The 22321-nt window shown below is 37.7% G+C and overlaps 1 long non-coding RNA gene across 1 annotated transcript in view; it reads right to left on the bottom strand.

The window, feature by feature from the left end:
* The window catches only part of LOC141553860 (uncharacterized), a 299736-nt gene that overhangs the window by 217731 nt on the left and 59684 nt on the right, over positions 1 to 22321 (bottom strand). The gene's annotated exons all lie outside the window — the stretch shown is intronic.

Below are 22321 nucleotides of genomic sequence, written 5' to 3'. Positions count from 1 at the left end.
CTCCAGCTCTTATCCTTCTCCAGGCCGATCTGCTCTCTGCGCCCAGCGCTGTCTCTTTTTATCCTCCCAGAGAATGGGCGTGGGATAATGCAAGGGCTTCTGGGAAGAACCACCCCAGCCAATGAGCTTGCCCCCTCTATCAAGTCAACCTGAGTTCTCACCTTGTAATTGTCCAGAAAACCTCAGTTCTCACTTAGTAATCCTAACATCTCCCTCTTTCTTTTGATTTAGAACATAGGACAGTCATGACCTTGAAACATAAATCCATCAATATGGGAAGTATTACAGATAATTACATAAATTACATAAGCATATAGTAACATAGTAACATAACACATGCTAGAAGCATATAACATAATCATAAATTGAAAATTTATAAATGTCCATAAGTCCATTGTCCATTAGTCTCATCTTGTGTGAGGAAGTCCAATGATTCCTGCTGGTTTTAAAGTTCTTTAACAGTCTTCTTATTATCCATGCTCTTTCAGTGTCAGATGTTTCTTAGATCTTCTCCTTTATTTTGAGGTCTTTCTCTTTTTCTGTCTCTCTCTGATGGACAAGGCGAATATGACTCGTTGGCACCCATCTGATTCCTTCTCCTGCTGAAGAAATACAAGCAAACCCTCTCTCCCAGGCAGTTAATCTATCTAATTTCCTTCTATTTACCACTTTCTAAATCTCTTCTCATCATCTGGCAATTACATTGGAATTGTTTGCACTGGATACAGCCATGTTGGTTTAAAAGGCCTGTATTCTCCCCAAGTGTAATCCATTTTTGCAATCTGATTGTCTTTTGGCTGATTGATTGGGTAATCCCTTTCTTCCATGTGATTGTTTTTCAGCTGATTGATTAAATCAGAGTCCTGGCCTTCTAAAGGCTCTTTGGGTGTAACATCAGCTGCCATCATGCCCCAAGTCTTTTTTGCCTGGGGCCCTGGATCTGGGCCCCTCATCCTATTTCCCTGAATTAGTTTACACTCTGATTCCCAATGGAGTCCTCTGTTGCATTTTGGACATGGGGTTTTAGGTCTTCTCTCACCCTGTCTTCTCACTGTATCTCCATACCTACACTGAGCTCTTAGATGTCCAATTTTTCCACATTGAAAACATCGCCGAGTTTCTCTAGAAGTCCCTTGCCAGGAGGGACCCTGTCTTTCCACATTCATCATTGTCCGGGTGTAAAAAGCATTTGTTCCCACTGTAGCACAGCGTCTTATGATCTCCTCTAAAGGAGCATCTTTGTCTAATCCCCATATAATTCTTTTGCAAATCTCATTGGCATTTTCCTTAGCCAGATGTCTGGTCATTATTTCTGTAGCTGAATTTTCTCCAATAGTTCTTTTGACAGCAGTTTGCAAACGTCCCACAAAATCTGCAAAAGGTTCATTGGGACCTTGCTGTATTTTAGTGAAAGCCTCTCCACGATCTTTCTGTCCAGGAAGGACACCCCAAGCTTTTATTGCAGCCTTAGCAATTTGTTCATATATCGTCATGGTATAATTAATCTGTTCCGAATTCTCTCCATACTGACCTTCACCAGCCAAGTGCTCAAAAGTGAATTGTGTGTTAACTCCTATTTCCAAATTGCATCTGACTTGAATTTTACATAATTCATGAAATTCCGAAAGCCATAATAAATTTTCTCCAGGTTCCAGGCATATCCTTGCTATGGATTTCCAATCATTCGGGGTTAGGACTTCATAAGACAAACCATCTAGTAACATTTTGACATAAGCTGATGTAGCCCCATAAAGGGTACAACCTTTTTTCAAATCCTTAATTGTATTCAAATCTAAAGGTGCATATCTTCTCCTTTTTTTACCTACAGAGTCAGTATTTTCAATCACAGGATATGCATGTATAAAATCACTTATATCCTGTCCTTCTCTCTTAGCTTTAACCAATGCTTTTTCTAATCTTGTCATAGGCTTAGGCTTCTTCACAGGCAATTCTGTTTTTGTTTCTGCCTCTTCCCCTCTTTCTTCCTCCATCTCTGAAGGTGGGGTTGATGTGGGCCTGTCAATAATCTGTTCTCTAGGCAGGGTTGAAGCTTCTTCAAGAGAATCATACCATAATTCCTCATTTAAATCCTCTTGCTCTAGGGAAAGATCTTGATCTTTCCTTTTTTCCTCACACTTCCTCCTCTGTTTATTTTTAGAACTTTTCCTTTTCCTACAACTTGCTTGATAGTTTAAGGCTAATTGAACTATGTTGTAGATATAAAATACTTCTGCAGAAATTGAACGAGGCCCATTTTTTGCTTGAAATTCTTTCATTTCATATCCCACTAGCTTCCATTTATCTATATCTATCTTTTCTTCCTCTAAGAACCAAGGGGATGTGCGTCTTAATGCAGCCAAGAGTTTAGCAATCTGTACCCAGGTTACAAGTAAACTCTGCTCCTCAATTATGTTGATTATACTCTCTATAGTACCACTCCTGAATGGGGGTGGAGCTGAGGTTGCTTCTGGGGCTGGGGATGAGTCGGCTGAGGTCCAGGGATTGAATATAGCTAACATCTGCCCCATTTCAGCTATAAGAGATTCCTGGTTTAGCCCTTAACAAGTTAAGTTCCTTATTTATCTATTAGCACGCTCACTTAATCTTTAACAAAGTTTCCTCGTTACTCACGGTTCTGGGTCAGAGAGACTGAGATCTGCATGGGAGGCTTTTCCACTGGAATCAGGACCGTGTCTGTCCCTGTTCGGGCGCCAAATTGCGAAGGTCTGGTCTAGCTCTTCTTGTCAGGATAAGCAAATGTCCTTGCCCCACGTGTGGACGCCAATTGTAACGAGCTGTCGTCTCCAGAAGCTGCTGGATCGCTCTCTGGGAAGAGATCTGCTGTGTCTTCTACTCAAATCTCTCCGACAGATTCTTCTTCCTGTAATGAACCGTTGTCTCCAGGCAGTTGCTGTTAACTCTTGTCCAAAGAAGTGACTTCCCTTCCTGCAGAGAGCCCCGTCAAGCCTGATGAAATTCAGAGTCTTTCTCTTGAATCCTGGCTCTGAATCTCCTCCAGCTCTTATCCTTCTCCAGGCCGATCTGCTCTCTGCGCCCAGCGCTGTCTCTTTTTATCCTCCCAGAGAATGGGCGTGGGATAATGCAAGGGCTTCTGGGAAGAACCACCCCAGCCAATGAGCTTGCCCCCTCTATCAAGTCAACCTGAGTTCTCACCTTGTAATTGTCCAGAAAACCTCAGTTCTCACTTAGTAATCCTAACACAGACGAAGTTATTTGCACAGAGATATTTATTTCTATACAGGTGTAATTATTTGCACAGAGGGAGTTATTTGCAGAGAGGTGCAGTTATTTCCACAGAGGTACACTTATTTGTAGAGAGGTAATTACTTGAACAGAGGTTCACTTATGAAAGGCAGCTAACACCATCCCCAACTTGCAGCAAATTTTCCTCCAAGCAATTTAAAAATTTTCTCCAAATGAATTAAAGAGTAGAAAAACAAATAAAAGGAAGAGTGAAACAACATTGCCCCCCAAGACAATTTAGAAAGCCCTCAGGTAAAGTCTGTTTCATTGGAATGAGGGACCAAAACAATCCAGACTCCTACACCAGAAGTTCTGCCCTCCCTGAACAAGGCTGCCACTAATTAACCACATCCACCACAAACCCACACCAGGCCTTAGGGTAGAAAAAGCAGGAAGAGGTGGGCTTCATGAGCTCTCAGCCTACTCTGGATGGGAGTGTGCAAACATCAGAGAGATTTTTTCTTTTTTGAAAGAAAGAAAAAGGCCTATACATCATATAAATAAATACATATATTTATTTATGTGTGTGTGTGTATAATTTTGTCATTTATAAAAAAGGAAATGTTCATACGCATGAGATGGATTTTTTTTTACTTACAGAATTAAATACTGGTGGAATATTAATATTTCATGACCCCTGTATTCAGTTACCTGACCCCATTAGGGGTTACAACCTGCAGTTTAAGATGCTTTGGACTAGATGATATCCAGGGTCTCTTTCTTCTAAGGAGTTTCAGTGAACTGTGAACTCAATGTAACGATGCACGGAACAAACCAAGTTGTTACAGCCAACATTAAGAATTTCTAGAAGGAAAGTGTGGGAAGTTGGGTTCAGGCATCATAAAGTTACATTATGTGGTCTACAAAGGATAAAAGACTTACCCACTTTTCAGCAAATTCTTTACTGCTGCTGTAGAAGAGTTCTCCAGGGTTGCCTGCCCCAGCACTGCTGCTCATTAGCTGTGAAATCTCAGGCAACAAATTCACATTTCTTTGTATTAATGTCCTCACTGAAATGAAGAGCTCACTCTAGGCTATTGGTAAAGACACTTTAGCACTTTTGCTTCTGGAATTTTAATTGTTCATTAAACAAACCCTGAATAGGAGGGGGAAATGGGGAGAGGAAGGCAAGTGACACCCTCCCAATACCTGCATCAAAATTCCCTCCAAGCAATTTAAAATTTCTCTCCCAAAATTAATTCGAGAGGGGAAACCCAATAAAAGTAAAGAGTGAAACAACATTGACTCCCAAGATAATTTAGAAAATCCTCAGGTGAAGTCAGCTTCATTGGAGTGAGGGACCAGAACAATCCAGGGCAATGCAGACTCCTACACCAGAAATTCCCTCCTCCCTAACCAAGGCAAACAATAGTTGACCACATCAAGCACAGGCCAGGAGCAGGACAGGGGGCAACAAAAGCAAAGGGAGGGGCTTCAGGATATTTCAGCCTACCCTTGAAGGAAGTGTCCAAAACCCAGAGAGATTTTTTTTTTCTTAAGAAAGAAAAATACTTTTTATATACACAAAAATAGTTACAGAAGCTCATTTTGTGGTGGCAAAGAGCTACAAACTGAGGCGTGCCAATCCATATGGCTAGAGGTGATTAATTTATAAAATATTAATATAATGGAATATCATTTTGCTTTAAAAAATAATGAACACGTTGATTTTGAAAAATATGGAAAACTTACATGAACTAATGCTGAGGGAAGAGCTGAACCAAGAGAATATTAGGGTACAGCAGAATTAGTGGAAGAGTAAAGATGAATGGCTAAGCTCTTGAGAGTTACCGCAAATTTCAATTAACTGTGAAGGTCTTCTGAAGGAAAATGCTATCCACCTGCAGAGAAAAATATACATATATGGAAATATCTATTATATGGTTTGATATATACATACATATATATATACATATATATTATATACACATATATATATATATACACATATATGTATAATATTTGTGTATATAGATATAGATATAGAGATAGATAGATAGATAGATAGATATAAAATGTTGACCTTTTCTAATGTAGGGTTGAAAGGGAGAGGGAGGGAAAGACAACTGGGAACTGAATATGCAAGGAAAATAATTAATATTTTTAATATAACATTCATATTATACATTGAAATGGAACTGGAGAATAGAATGTCAAATTAAAGATATTTTCTTCAAATGCCAGTCATATCACTAATCAAATGTAAGCCCCTGGGAAAGCCCCCCAATTTCTCAAGATTGCAATTTCCCATCTATAAAAGAGAATGGGAGACTAAATTAGAACTTCTTAAACTTTTCCCAACACAGCCCTTTTTCTGAGGAATTTTTACATGGCTCATGTGTTTTAAGTATCTAAAATAGATATCCAAATCAAATAGTTGATAATAGTAAATCATAAAGTAATGTATTAAAAACATTTATATAACTGAGGTATTATGTAAATAACTATATATTTGTATAAAATATAAATATATATTTGCTATATTTATAATTTTATCATTTATGGAAAAGAAAATGTGCATACAAAAGGAATGGCTTTGTTTTTACCTATAGAATTAAATACTGGTGGAATATTAATTTTTCATAACCCCTGCATTCAGTTACCTGACCCCATTAGGAGTTACAAGACACCATTTAAGAAGCTTTTAACTAGATGATACCCAGGGACCCTTTCTGCTGTAAGTGAACAATAAACTCAATGTAAAGTGAACAATAACTCAGTGTACAGATAACAATAAACTCAATGTAAAGATGCACAGAAGAAGCCATGTTGTTATAGCCAACATTAGAAATCTCTAATAAGAGTGGGTTGGAAGTTGGGTTCAGTCATCTCTACCACATGTGACTTAATTTTATAAAGGTGGACTATGAGGTCTGCAGAAGATAAAAGACTTACCTACTTTTCAGCAGATTCTGTAGGGATGGTATAGAGAAATCCTCTATGAATTGGAATGAAATGGAAAGGGGAAAGCCTGAAAAAAATAAAAGAGTGAAACTACATTGCCACCCAAGACAATTGAGAAAGCTTCACCTTTTAATTGTTCATTCAACAAAGAGAGAACCTGAGGGGAAAATGGCGGGAAAACAACAGGAGACACCCTTCCCAGACCTCCAAGCAATTTAAAAATTCCCTCTCAAAATGAATTGGGAAGGGTAGAATCAGAAAAAAGTAAAAAGTGAAACTACTTTACCTCCCAGAACAATTTAGACAGCCCTCAGGTAAAGTCTTCTTCATTGCAGTGAAGGGGAAGAATAATCCAGATCCCTGCAACAGAAATCCTGCCTTCCTTGAGGAAGACAGCCAATAGTTGACCACATCTAACACAAGCTCCCAGCAGGCCTTGGCAACAAAAGCAGGGGGAGGGAAACTTTGGGAGTTTTCAGGTTACCCTTGATGGGAATGTCCAAAATCCAGATTTTTTTTTTAAGAAAGAAAAAGAACTACCTATACAAAAATAGTTACAGCAGCTCATTTTGTGATGGCAAAGAGCTGGAAATTGAGGGGATGCCCATCCACTGGGCTAGGGGTGATTAATTTGTGGAATATGAATCCAAAGGATCACCATTGTTTTTTTTAAAAATAATGAACAAGTTAATTTTTTTTAATTAAGGAAAACATACAGGAACTAATGCTGAGGGAAGAGATGAACCAAAAGAATATTAGGGTACAGCAAAATTAGTGGAAGAGTAAACATGAATGGCTAAGCTCTTCTGAGTTTCAGGAAATTTCATATTAACTCTGAAGGACTTCTGAAAGAAAATGCTAACTACCTGCAAAGGAAAAAATTGATATATGGAAGTATCTATTGTATGGTTTCACATATATATCTATAATAAATGTTCACCTTTTCTAATGTGGGGTTGACAGGGAACGACAACTGGGAACTGAATATGCAAGCAAAAAAAATAATATTTAATTTTCATATTTAATGGAAATGGACCTGGAGCCTGGAAAGGGAATTTAAAGATCTTTTGTTCAAATGCCAGTCATACCTCTATCCACATGGAAGCCCTTGGGAAAACCACCCAATTTCTCAAGATTTCAATTTTCCATCTATAAAATAGAATGGTAGACTAAATCAAAGCTTCTTAAACTTTTTGTCCACTTATAGACCTTTTTCTGAGGAATTTTTACATGACCCATGATATATAATTATCTAAAATAGAGATCCACATCAACTATTTGCTGATAGTAAATCATAAAGTATTTTAAAACATATGTATATATTTATATAACATACAAATATATAAATACTTATTTATCACAAAATTATACATATAACAATTATATATTTATATCATTTATGGAAAAGGAAATGTGCGTACAAATGAGATGGATTTGTTTTTACCTTCAGAATTAAATATTGGTGGAATATTAATTCTACATGACCTCTATATTCAGTTAACTTTCCCCATTAGGGGTTACAACCCACACTTTAAGAAGCTTTCGACTAGATGATGTTCAGGTCCCTTTCTGCTATGGGGTTTCAGTGAACTGCAAACTCCATGTAGTGATTCACAGAACAAACCAAGTGGTTACAGCCAACATGAAGAATTTCTAGAGGGAGTGGGTTGGATGTTGGGTTCAGTCATCTCTACCACATGGGACTTCATTTTATAAAGGTGGACGATGACGAATACTGAGTTTAACAAATTTACCCACTTTTCAGCAGGTTCTGTATCGCTGGTGTAGAGGAGTCTCCACGGCTGCTTGCCACACCTCTGCTGCTAATGAGTTGCCTGACAGCAGGCAAAAAATTCACTTTTCTTTACCTTAATCTCCTCATGGAAATAAAGGGCTCCCTCCAGGCTATTGGTAAAGACACTTCTGGTTTTAGCATTTTTGATTTTTAGAGTTCATGCAACAAAACCTGAACCTGACAGGAAAACGGCAGGAGACGCCCTTCCCAGACCGGCAGCAAACTTCCCTCCAAGCTATTTAAAAATTCTCTCTCAAAATGAAATAGGGAGGGGAAAACCCGAAAAAAGTAAAGAGTGGAACAACATTTCCCCCCAAGACAATTTAGAAAGCCCTCAGCATTTAATGGTTCATTCGACATAGCCAGCACCTGAGGTAAAAATGACAGGAAAACGGCAGGAGACACGCTCCCGGACCGGCAGCAAACTTCTCTCCAAGCTATTTAAAAATTCCCTCGCCAAATGAATTGGGGAGGGGAAAACCCGAAAAAAGTAAAGAGTAAAACACCATTGCCCCACCCCACCCCCCAAGACAATTTAGAAAGTCCTCAGTATTTAATGGTTCATTCCACATAGCCAGCACCTGAGGTAAAAATGGAGGGAAAACGGCAGGAGACACGCTCCCGGACCGGCAGCAAACTTCTCTCCAAGCTATTTAAAAATTCCCTCACCAAATGAATTGGGGAGGGGAAAACCCAAAAAAAGTAAAGAGTGAAACAACATACCTCTCCAGTAAAATTTAGACAGCCCTCAGCTTTTAATGGTTCATTCGACATAGCCAGCACCTGAGGTAAAAATGACAGGAAAACCGCAGGAGACACCCTTCCCAGACTGGCAGCAAAGTCCTCTCCAAGCTATTTAAAAATTCCCTCACCAAATGAATTTGGGAGGGGAAAACCGGAAAAAAGTAAAGAGTGAAACAACATTGCCCCCCCCCCCAGGCAATTTAGAAAGCCCTCAGCATTTAATGGTTCATTCGACATAGCCAGCATCTGAGGTAAAAATGGCGGGAAAACCGCAGGAGACACGCTCCCGGACCGGCAGCAAACTTCTCTCCAAGCTATTTAAAAATTCTCTCTCAAAATGAAATGGGAAGGGGAAAACCCGAAAAAAAAAAAATAAAGAGTGAAACAACATTACCTCTCCAGTACAATTTAGAAAGCCCTCAGCATTTAATGGTTCCTTCCACATAGCCAGCACCTGAGGTAAAAATGGAGGGAAAAGCCAGGAGACACCCTTCCCAGACCGGCAGCAAACTTCTCTCCAAGCAACTTAAAAATTCTCTCTCAAAATGAATTGGAGAGGGGAAAACCGGAAAAAAAGTAAAGAGTGAAACAACATTGCCCCCCCCCCCAGGCAATTTAGAAAGCCCTCAGCATTTAATGGTTCATTCCACATAGCCAGCACCTGAGGAGAAAATGGAGGGAAAACGGCAGGAGACACCCTTCTCGGACCTGCAACAAAGTCCTCTCCAAGCAATTTAAAAATTCTCTCTCAAAATGAAATGGGAAAAGGAAAACCCGAAAAAAGTAAAAAGTGAAGCTCCATTCCCCCTCCAGGACAATTTAGACAGCCCTCAGGTAAAGTCTTCTTCATTGCGGAGAAGGGGCAGAACAATCCAGACTCCTACAACAGAAACCCCGCCTTCCTTGAGGAAGACAGCCAATCGTTGACCACGTCCCCTACAATCCCCGAGCCGGCCTTGGCAACAAAAGCAGGGGGAGGGGGACTTCAGGAGCTTTCAGGCTGCCCTTGATGGGAGTGTCCAAACCCCAGAGTGATTTTTTTTTTTTTTTTTAAAGAAAGAAAAAGTACGACCTACACAAAAATAATTACAGCAGCTCATCTTGTGGTGGCAAAGAACTGGAAATTGAGGGGATGCCCATCCACTGGGCTAGGGGTGATTAATTTGTAGAATATGAATCCAAAGGATCACCATTGCGTTTTTAAAAATAATGAACAAGTTAATTTTTTTTTAAATATGGAAAACATACAGGAACTAATGCTGAGGGAAGAGCAGAGCCAGGAGAATATTGGGGTACAGCAAAATTAGTGGAAGAGTAAACATGAATGACTAAGCTCTTCTGAGTTACAGGAAATTTCAAATTAACTCTGAAGGACTTCTGAACGAAAATGCTAACTACCTGCAGAGGGAAAATTGATATATGGAAGTATCTATTGTATGGTTTCACATATATATCTATAATAAATGTTGACCTTTTCTAATGTGGGTTGACAGGGAGAGGGAACGACAACTGGGAACTGAATATGCAAGCAAAAAATAATATTTAATTTTCACATTTAATGGAAATGGACCTGGAGCCTGGAAAGGGAATTTAAGGATCTTTTGTTCAAATGCCAATCATCCCTCTAACCGCATGTAAGCCCTTGGGAAAACCACACAATTTCTCAAGATTGCAACTTCCATCTATAAAATAGAATGGTAGACTAAATCAAAGCTGCTTGAACTTTTCCCTCTCACAGCCCTTTTTCTGAGAGATTTTTACATGACCCATTGTATATATTATCTAAAATAGAGATCCAAATGAAATATTTGCTGATAGTAAATCATTAAGAAATTTATTTAAAAACATATTTATATAACATATATATAATATAAATAAATATCTATTTATATAATCATATAAATGTATATGTTTTCGATATTTATAATTTATCATTTATGTAAAAGAAATTATACATACAAATGTGCTGGATTTATTTTTACCTACAGAATTAAATATTAGTGAAATGTTAAATTTTCATGACTTTATATTTAATTACCTTACCCCATTAGGATTTACAACCCATAGTTTAAGAAACTTCAAAAGCTCTGATATCATCATCTGTCAAAGCATCAAAAGCCCTTCAAAGCTCTGATGTGATCATCTGTCATAGAAAAGAGATGCTGGTGGCCCATTATCTCTGAATACCTTTGAAATATGAATATGTGAAGTCAACTCAGTATTCATATTGGGGAGAATATTATCATTTCATTGTAACAGCAATGAGCTTTTCCTTCCCAATATGCACATGTCTAATATTTCTATTTCACTGATGCACTGATGCACTGATTGCACAATTTCAAAAGTAATTAAGTCTTCTTAGTTCCTCTTGTTTCTCTAGTATTGTGTTAGTGATCAGACTGGGTGCAGAATTAAAGCTATTAGAAAAATGTCTTCATCATTAATCCTAAATTACATCCTTAGGGCAAGGTGAGGGGGGAAAAGGAAGCCATGTCAATTTTTCCCAAGATGTTACAATTAATTTGGCATCAAGATTTCAGAATTCCAAGTTCACTCAGAACCCAAAACTTCTTTTCTTTTCTTTTATGTTGATAATGGATTTCAACCAGATTAACTGGGGGGAAAAGAGAAATTATACCCTCAAGTAGGTAATTTCTCACAGTGAGTGCCTTAGTATTACCTCTATTGGGAGTAACACAGGACAGAAAAGGAAGATAAGGAATATATGGTAGTCAGCTAAGGTCTGTAAGGAGATCACAGGCACCTCCCTTAGGTTCCCATTTGGGAATTAGATTCATTAATGTGGAAATTAACATGAATGCACAATGGATGCAATCATTAATGTCAAGGTTCAGTTGTTTAAGAGATGCAAGTGTAAGATTAAAGCACAACATCCAAATGGAAATGGCAACACAATTACTTCTGGAACATGTCCTACTATTAAATGAGGGTGGGTTTTGAAGAAGGCCCAAAATGTTAGCCCATGCTTTCTATCAAAATCAATCTGACAGTGGCTGGATATTATTGCTCTATTATACTTTGGGGAGGAATTTTCATGTCCACTTAAGTTGACAAAGGAGATTTGTTTTCAAAATATTCTGAACAATTCAAAGTCCTAAAGAAGGAAAAATGAGCTAAGCTTTTGTACAAGGGGCTAAAATCCATGGGGGGCTTCCCCTCTAGCATGATCCTGTCAGTTATCATCCTTGGGTACTTTGAGTCTCTGGTGATATTCTACCACATGCCTTGGGAATATGTGGAGGTTCCATCTTTCACCTCAAAGGAACTGCCAATTTTTGCTTTACCATATTGGAGGGCAAGAAAAGAGAAGGATGGTATGGTGCCTATTATGTACCATGTACTGTGCAAAGTGCTTTTTAAAAATTTCATCTCATTTGCTCTTCCCAACAATTTTTTGAGATAGGTAATATTATTTATTCCCATTTTACAGTTGAAAACTGAGGTAAACTGAGGTGGAATGAGTTGTCCAAGATCACATAGCCAGTAATTATTCTGATCTTCACTCTTCTTGCCTGCAGGTCACTTCAGTATGCTATCCAGCCACCTCTAGGAGAACAAGAGAGATCAGGAAGGACCACTTCAAGAAGCAGATACTTGTAATGAGCCTTGGAGGAAATCACTGATTCTAAGAAAAGAGGTGAGAATGCAAAGCACTCCTGGGATAGCAATTAACTTGTGAAGAGGCAGGAGATAGAGTGTAAATGAAACAGTTACAAGAAGTGGAGACAGTGAAACAAGATTAAATCAATATGGAAAAGTAGGTCAGAGATACATTGTGCTGGGGTTCAAATGACACAGCACCCTATATAGTGTGTCCCAGAGGCAAAAGGGAAACACTTGAAGCTTCCTGAGCATGAGGCTGACAATCTAACCTCTTATTCAAGGGTATCACTTTGGGAGCTGTGTGGAAGATAGTTTAGAGTTTGGGACAGAAAGGAGAGAGAGTTGATGATTATGGGGTCTTACAATAAATAGTAAAATAACTCTTCTTAGCAATAAAGTGATCCAAGACAAGGATGAAACATGCTGTCCATTCAAAGAAAGAACTGACAGTCTGAATGCAGACTGAAGTATACTATTTTTTAAAACTTTCTTCATTTTTCTTGAGCTTTTTCTGGGCGGGGGGAGCTGTGTTTTCTGTTACAACATGAATATTATGGAAATGTTTTACATAACTATATAGGTATACCTTATATTAAAATGCTTCCATTCTCAATGCAGGGGAGGCTTTAGGCAGAGAGAAAGGAGAGAATCTGAAGCTCAGATTAAAAAAAAAAAAAATGAATGCTAAAAATGTTTGTATATGTGACAATTGAAAATTTTAATCCTACATTTAAAAAGATACTTAACAATACATAATATGGCTGAGACTATGTCCCTAGTACCTTAGAAGTTACTACTAATGTTTTCCCAAATGGGTCTTTGCTTCCCTTAGGGAAGTGTATATGTCCTGGGCCTCTCTGTCCCTTGGAAAAGTCCATTACCTAACTCAGCCCTTTTGATCTCTTCTACCACAGTTGGAAATATTTGTCCTTCCCCAGCAAAAAAAAAAAAAAAAAGAAGAAGACCTTGTCCCAGTTTGTCAATCCATGTGTGAACATGGACTTTTGTAACATACATGCCAATTTGATTATATTGAACAGACATTTATTTGTTCTGCAGTGTGTGCAACATAGAGGATTAGGTGACTTTGTTACTTTTTACTCCAGGGTTAAGTTTTATCAGCCCAGATTATTACCATATAAATCTGTCTCCCACTTTAGATTTCCTTCAGTTATATCAGCAATCTAAAAAGAAAACCTTCTATTTGCATTCTGCATATTCTCACAAAGTAACTATTAGTTGGAATCTTTTTGAAATAGAAATATATGGACACATTGAGTAGGATGTCTCTTCTACCTATTTAGCTATCTTTTTCTAATTAACATCTGTGAGGTTTTTTCCCTCACTGGGGTCACCAGAGTTAGAAAACAATAACCCTGTGCAAAGTCAAAGGAAAAAAAAAAAAAAAAACACAACTAAACAGAACATGGCACTCCAAAATCCTCTCATAACTAGTAGAGGCAAAAGTTCCTTGATAATATGGATATCAGAGGAAAAAAAACAAAAACAAAACAAAACATAAGCTGATAGTTTTAGTACTCCCAAAAGATTTTCACAGGAGTTGATCCTTTTATCTTCACCATGACACCTTGTAATGTGCTGTTGTCTCCAGAAACTGCCAATCGCCCTCTGGGAGGAGATCTGCTGTGTCAACTCAAATCTCTCAGACAGATTCTTCTTCCTATAGAGAGCCCTTGTCTTCAGACATTTGCTGCCAACTCTGGTTCAAAGTAGTGACTTCTTCTTCCTCTGGAGAGCCGCCTCAGGTCTGACCCAGACAAGACTCTCTCTCCTCCAGAGAGCCACTCCAACTCTGACCTGGAGCAGAGACTCTTCTCTATCTCTCCAGTGCCGCCCTCTTTTATCCTCCCAGAGAATGGGTGTGGGATAATGCAAAGGTTTCTGGGAAAAATTACTTCAATGAACTTGCTCCTCCAAAGCAAGTAAGCTCCTCCCCAGGAGTTCACAGAAGTAAAACTCCCAGTAAAGGCCCAAACTAGAGAAGTGTTAAGTACCGATTTAGCACTTAGTAACAACTTAATATCTCATTATCTCATTAGCTTAGTAAGAACCTAATAACACCCAACATATATTACAGTTTGTAGCTTCAGTTTTCATTGATGGAAAATTTGCTGCCAATGTTTAAAGCTAATTTTTACTCAATTTCGTATGAAGACTCTGTCACTAAATTGCTTAAGGACATGAAGTTTAAGTGATCTAATTTACACATCTCATTCTGACAGAGTTACATATTATCATCCTATCTTTTGGGATTATGCTGGTGACACTTTTCTCACTTGAGTACACAAAATGGTATAATTGCATTTAGCAGGTAGGTAACTGTTTCTGTACCATAAGGGTGGATGAACACATGGATATGTAGATAAATGCCCACAGGACAGAAATACCAGCCATTAGCAAGTTGACAAGAATACTAAAATATTTATATGTCTTTGTTCTCGTGCTCTTTCCCTTCCCCCTTATTGTTAAGAATAATGGAATATAAAAGTAATTCAAGTCATCATTCACCAACAGTACTCAACCCCAAGGGATCTTTCTAATGCTGTGTGAAGAGACAATTTAATAATCATTACTCTCTGACAAGGAGTGCAAATGAAGAGCTTCATGTGAACAGAAAGTGAGCTAGACATCCTTGGCCTCTATTGCAAACCTTGTTTGTTCCTATACTCCAGCCTGTATCGTCCACTTTTAGTGTATACAGAGCACATGTTCTGATTCTCTGTCATGAAGTCACTTGACTCCCACCACTGAGGATTTTTCCCCAAAATCGTCTCTAAGATTTTGTAATTTATCTATAAAATTGTTTACCAGTCAATCCATGTGTGAACATGGAGTTTTATAATATACATGCCAATTTGATTTTACTGAACAGACATTTATTTGTTCTCCAGTGTGTGCAAGGTAGAGTATTAGGTGCAAAGGATTTGAAGTGATACATAGACAAAAAGAGAGAGAGAGAGAGAGAGAGAGAGAGAGAGAGAGAGAGAGAATCCCTCACCTTTTTTCTCAGCAGTATTTTATTTTTCCAATTACATGTAAAATAGTTTTCAGCATTCATTTTTGTAAGATTATGAGCTCCAAATTTTTTTCTCCCTTTCTTCTTCTCCCCTCCTACAAAAGTAAGATGCAATCTGATATGCTATATATGTGCAATTACTTTAAATATATTTCCATATTAGTCATGATAGGAAAGAAAACTCAGAACAAAAGGGAAAACCCATGAGAAAAAAGCTCATCAAAATGTGAAAATAATATGCTTTGATCCACATTCAATCTCCATAGTTCTCCCTGGTCTCTTGGAACTGTCATCACTGTATTGATGAAAAGAGCTAAATCTCTGGTAGTTGATCATCACATGATCTTGCTGCTATTGTAATGTTCTATTGGTTGGGCTTACTTCACTCAATATCAATTCATCTCAGTTTTTCCAGGCTTTTTCTGAAATCAGCCTGCTCGTCATTTCTTATAGAACAAATCATACTGCTTCCCGTACCATAATTTAAGGAATCCTTCATCTTAAAAAGCTTATATTCCATTGGAGGAAGAGCAGGGATGACATATATACCAAAACCTATTAGAAAATATACACAAGGCAATTTAGAAGGGGAGAGATAGAAATTGGTGACCACAATGGGCAGGGCCTGCAGCACTTAATCCCATTACTTAACATCTCTTAGAAAGGTCATATTTGAAAGAATGAAGATTTTTAAATGTAGAACTTTTGCCTTTTGAAGGACTGAATGTCTTCCTCCTATTTACCTCAAAACAGAGCTTTCTGCCTAGTTTTATCAGGCTAAATTATTAACAAGTAGTATTTCAGGGAGAACACTAGACTAAGTGTCACCAGAGAGCTGAATTCAAATCAGTCTCTGACACTTATCAGCTGTGAGTCTGGGCAGTTCACTCACCTCCCTTAGAGATGGTCTATTTAAAATAGGGATAATTACACCTTTAGTATTTATCTTTTGGGGTGTTTTGAGGCTGAGAAGAGGCACCTTATGGAAAGGTCTTTAAAAACACTGAAATCAGCACTGTACATTGTATCCCAAAAGTCTTAGTGCAATTTTAATCTTCCATTAAAGCTTAAACCTTTACCAAGACTTTTGGATCACTCTATACAGTTGTCTCATTTGGTCATTTGGTTTTTTCCCCTACTCTCTTGGTAGATTTTGAAAAGAAACAATTCAGGTCCAGTCACTAGCCTGCTATTGTTTATTATACTTAATGTTCTATTGCTTACTGTCCAGGTAGATGAAATGGATTTAAACTTTTTAAATTAATTTAATGAGCACTGAAATGCTCACTAATGAATGAATAAAAATTGAATTAATGAAATTAATGAAAATTAAAAGCTCATTTTCTGATGCATCTCCAAAGGCATCTTTGGGATAATTTTAGTTAGAGACAGGCTAGCAATTATGACATACACTGTGATTTCTTCCCAGGCTGTACTTTCTTCCCTTATGTCTCTATATTTGGATGACATTTTCATCCCATGTGGTTTGGAGATTATAATTATTCAGTAAGGTGACATATCTTACATTCTTACGGTTTTTTTTCTGATTCAGTGTCTAAGCTGTTGTGGATAACAGTTTGGTCTGCAGTGGTACAGACCCCAGTTGACTTCCTGAATTCTTAAGGATTTGGGGGATTTGTATTTGCAGTGTACAGCTTTGTTATCTGGGAGTTGATAAAGGACAGCAAGTTTCTGGTATAGAATTCTAGTCACCTGATTCTGTCTTTCTACATCTTGGAAGAATAGACTGGTCACAGATTTAAAGTTCTACAAACAGCCCAAGATAAAATCAAATTAACTTTAAAAAATACTTAATGAAAAAAAAAAAAAAAAAACCTTTGTATCTTGAGGATTCAAAAAAAGAACTTCCAGGGATGTTATCTCTTTACCAAATATACTCTCTATGTTTCAGGTCACAGTCCCCAGGAATATGAATAAAGTAACAGGAAAGTACTACACAAAAAATATCTCACTATGCCCTTTTGGAATAGAGCCACTGTAAGGGCCCTTTAAATGGGCAGACATGGTGCATCGGGAGATTGAGGCCCAGAAGTAATTTCTGTGGATATTAGGACTGCCTTGTAGGTGGGATCCTGTCCATTTTGAGATAGCTTCGTAATGGGTGACTCTCTCGCTGATTGGCTGTGTGTGTGACCTCACAGGCCCTTTATAAGCCCACTGCAGGCAGCAGTCGCTCTCTTTAACCTGGCGCTCTTCACCCTGGCTCCCTAGCCTGGGTGGCCAACCCGAGATGGATAGCCAAAAGAAGTAAGGAGTTTGGTAGTGAACACGTGGGTCTTCTGACCAGGTGTTCACTCGGGAACCAACAAGTCAGGACATCAGTCAGGGCATTATGTGAGTAGGTATAATAAAGGCTTTTAAGATTACACGTGGCTGTTCTTGAGTGCACTACCGGTTATTAAGCTATAGATTCAAGAGATTGTGGCCAGAGACCTTTGAAGGCCTCAGAGGAGGCGAGCCGGGTAGAGTTCACACTGCAAAGGACAGTGGTCAAAGGTACTCTGTTGGGTCTAGGACAGACTAGTAATTGTAACTGCCAAGAGAGCACGTAACAAGCCACCTTTCTAAATATTAATGAAGTCCACTAAATATCAACTGATAATCATGATGGAATAGGGGGGGAGGTGAACATATTGATGAGGACACATAAATTACAACATTAGAAAAACAACCTTTCTAGCAGCAGCAGCAGCAGCGACCAAGGCCAAACAAAGCCAGGCCATGGAATAGTTGATCTGAATCTCCAGAAGACTCACCAACTTTCCACTGCAGGGGATGAGGAAGAGGGGGAGGGTGCTAGGTTTGCTGACAATGACTATTTCTTAGTTGTGAATCAGTTCTCGCTTTCTTGGTGACAGACTTGGATGATATTTAAGTAGAAGAATCTCTTCTTCCTGGGCCTGAAGAGGAGACCAAAGAATGGAGCTAAGTGTGAATGCACATAGATACAAAGAAAAATGTGATCAAGACAATGCAGAGAAAGTTATAACATCACCCACCAAAAGTCTATTTGTACATAGAAAGATAGGTGTTCAGATGGTAATCTCATTAGAATGCAACTTTAATGTCTGCCTTAGCTCCAAAGGAGCCCTGAGCTAGCTCTGTTCATTAAACCAAATTGCATATCTGAAGATATTTATAATCACTATTGAATGAGCTCTAAATCAATCTCTATTTCTCTCTCTCTCTCTCTCTCTCTCTCTCTCTCTCTCTCTCTCTCTCTCTCTCTCTCTCTCTCTCTCTCTCTCTCTCTCTCCCTCTCCCTCTCCCTCTCCCTCTCCCTCTCCCTCTCCCTCTCCCCCTCTCTCCCCTCCCTCTCTCTCTCTTTCTCTCTCTTTTTTTTTAAAACATAGCAAGTGTTGATTTACTATCAATCTCCATAGTTCTTTTTCTGGATGCAGATGGTGTTTTCTATCCAAGTTTATTGGGATTGCTTTGAATCGTTGAATCACTGAGAAGAACCAAGTCTTTCATAGTTGATCATCACACAACCTTGCTGTTACTGTGTACAATGTACTCCTGATTCTGCTTGTGTTGTTCAGCATCAGTTCCAGTAAATCTTTCCAAGCCTTTCTAAAATCAGCTTGTTAATAATTTTTAGGAGTTTACATTCTATCAAGGTCTATATTATAGTCTGTTCCGATCCTGCTGATTCTTCCTATATCTCTCTTGCATGAAGTCACTCATCTAAACCACTTTTAAAGCATTCTCCAAACTCTTTTATATAAAAGTTCCTTTGGTCCACCGGAGGATGTTTTCATCCCAAGATAGAGGCCAGCTGCAAAAGTAGAGATTGGAAGCTCATGGAATTGTGGAGCTTCTGAGCACAAACAGAGACTCAGGAACTAGAGCGGGGCTCCTACAAATGTAGTAAGAACAGCAGTGACAAAGAAGGGAGAAGTAGCCCCAGTGAGAATGCAGGATCCTTTACGATCTAAGTCTCACACTTACAAAGGATGGAAGATCTTGGCTTTGTAAAAGATTCACTGAGAAACCTTTTCCTGTGTAATACTATATGTGGTTTTCTGACTTACCACAGGATATGAACTCAAGCTCCAGAGAGCCTGCAAATAAAAAAAAAACTGCATTTATTCATGCAGTTTGGGAGTCATTCAAACATGTAAAAAAGGCTACTCACTAACCTGAGATCTGGAAGACACTGTTCTTAGTACATACATATCTATTCTACCCTGGAACCATAAAGGCAAATTCAAAAAAAGGGAGTTATTTTTTAGAAGGAGAAAAAGGGTTGGATTACTTTATTTTATCAAAAACAAAACCAATCCCCAAGTCCTTTTAAAGTCAGTACTTAACCATATCCTTTGACTGGACAGCTATGAATTATCGTAAAAAGGCAACCCACTGGTCACTGTAAAATCCATGGATTTTCCAGGAAAAAGATGAGCTCTAAATCTCAGAGAAAAACAGAGAGAGAGAGAGAGAGAGAGAGAGAGAGAGAGAGAGAGAGAGTGCAAAATAGCATTTCCCAACACTTATCCAGGAGCCTGAGGAAATATAATGGCCAGGTCCTGGGACGTTGCTAGTCAGTGTGAGTGGTGATTAAAAGTTACTCTAAAGCATTTCTTTCCTTTGAATGAATGAGCCTCAGCTTTCTCCTTTATAAAAAGTACAAGTGAGACTCAGTGATTGTTAAGGTTTTCAGGTATGTAATTTCACATATAATATCTTCATTGTAGTCATCTGGAGGGCATTCTTCTAGTAGAGGGACAGCTGAATATTTGAACCTATGTAGTGTGAGAAAAATGAGATTAGGAAGGAGGATGAGAGAGTTAAAGAACAAGCAAAACTGTTTGATATTGGGGAAATTATTTCCTCTTTAAATATCATATCATCTACAAAATAGAGCAAGGAAAATAGAATTCAATGAGTTGAAGTATCCTAAAAAATTTGTAAACACAAAGAGCCATATGAACATAAAAATTATGAAGCAGATAAAAAAGACAAGTAAAAAGCAAATAAATTTCAAATAATACCAGCCCTAATTTTTTTTACTAAAATCATGGTATTCAGTTGTGCTTATGGAGGCCTCAATTTTAAGTAATTTTAACACATTTGCTTTCATAGACATAGACAACACAACTGACAATGGAGCATATATTCTTATATTTTTCCACATAGTAGTTATGAGTTGGTTCTAAGATCTCTACTATTAGTATTCGAACTGGATTTTCTAATTCTTTAAAAAAAAAGTTTGTCTAGTCAAACCATGTGACAGTGTCAGCTGATTCTTTTAAAAGTTTATCTAAGGCAATCCCAATAGACTTTGAACAGAAAATGCCATCTACACTCAGAAAAAGACCTAAGGAAACTGAAAGTAAATCAACACATGCTATGTTTACTTTTTTTCTGATTCTTTTTTCTCATGTTTTTTCCCTTTTGCTCTGATTTTTCTTTCTCAACATGATTCATAAAGCAATGTATATCAAAATAAATAAATTCACAAGAAAAAAATTGTAAGGTTTAGAAAGAAAAACTGAAAATATTAATTTATGACCAAAATGATAGCACAACCAGGACATAATCCTCTCATGCATAAACTTTTATACAACATGGGTCAATTTCAGGTCTTAGATCAGGAAGTTTTGTTACTAGACTACTAGAAGATCTTATTATAATAGAATTGTATAATAAGGGACTGATGGTAGGTAAAATGGGATTTACTGGCACAAATATTATGGTTTACATTTTTTGCTGACCTCAAATGTGTCTAAGGAATATTGACACTGTAAAAGATGTGTGGAGGAACACAGATGGTGGCTAGAAAATCAAACTGGACAAAAATTGATGAAAATAATTCATCGTAATTGATATTTGACTTTAGGAGGAATATTTAATTTGATTTTCTGGGAAAACAAAGTACTACTATAGTTTTATAAAGAACAAGTCAGGTAAAGCTGATCTCATTTTATTTTTGTATAGGAAAATTTATTTTGACCATCAGGAAAATAATGTCTACAAAATCCAGATTTTACCATACATCTTACAAATTATTATTGTGAGAGGGGAATGGAGATATATATAGATTTATATAGGGAATATAACCTGAGTTGAGAGAAATGTTTCACAATTCATTGGGATATCAAATAATAATAATTTGAGGGACAAAGATAATCCTAAGCAGAAAATAAATGTGATGCAAAAGAAAGCTAGAACTTTGAAACAAGAAGAAATAAGGACTCTTTTTCTGGCTATTATAAAGAATAAATAAGAATCGGATCCAACTCTTACTGCCATATGTTGCTGCTGAAAGAATCATAGCCCTAATTATACAAAATTTTGTCAGTAAAACAATGCCTCTGCTTTTTACTCTGCTGTCCAGATTTGCCATAGCTTTCCTTCCAAGGAAAAGAATCTTTTAATTTCATGGCTGCAGTGGCTATCTGCAGTGATGTTTGAACTCAAAAATATAAAATCCAAAATTGCTTCCATGACTTCCATTTCCTCTATTTGTCAGTAGGCAATGCAATTTCTTGCCAAGATCTTAATGTTTTTATGTTAAGCTGCAAGCCAGATTTCATATTCTTCTCGTTTACCTAAATCAAGAAGCTTCATGATTTCTCTTCACTTTCTGCCAACAGATTGTATCATCTGAAGTTGTTATTTCTTCCAACAACTTTAATTCCAGCTTTTGATTTATCCAGCCTGCATTTTCAGGATGCACTATGCATTTAAGTTAAATGAATATGGTGATAATATTCAGCCTCCTTTTCCCATCTTAAACCAATCAATTGTTCCAACTGTTGCTTCTAGTCTTACATACAGGTTCCTCAGAAGACTAGTAAGATCGTTTGATAGTACCATCTCTTTGAAGGACTTGCCACATTTTGTTGTAATCCACATAGTCAAAGGCTTTAATGTGGTAATCAATGAAGATAAAGTCAGTCTTCTGCCCCTTCAAAACTTGCTTTTGT

This window comes from Sminthopsis crassicaudata, chromosome 2 (genome assembly GCF_048593235.1).
Source record: "Sminthopsis crassicaudata isolate SCR6 chromosome 2, ASM4859323v1, whole genome shotgun sequence".
Lineage (NCBI taxonomy): Eukaryota > Metazoa > Chordata > Mammalia > Dasyuromorphia > Dasyuridae > Sminthopsis > Sminthopsis crassicaudata.
This window is presented reverse-complemented; position numbering and strand designations above follow the sequence as displayed.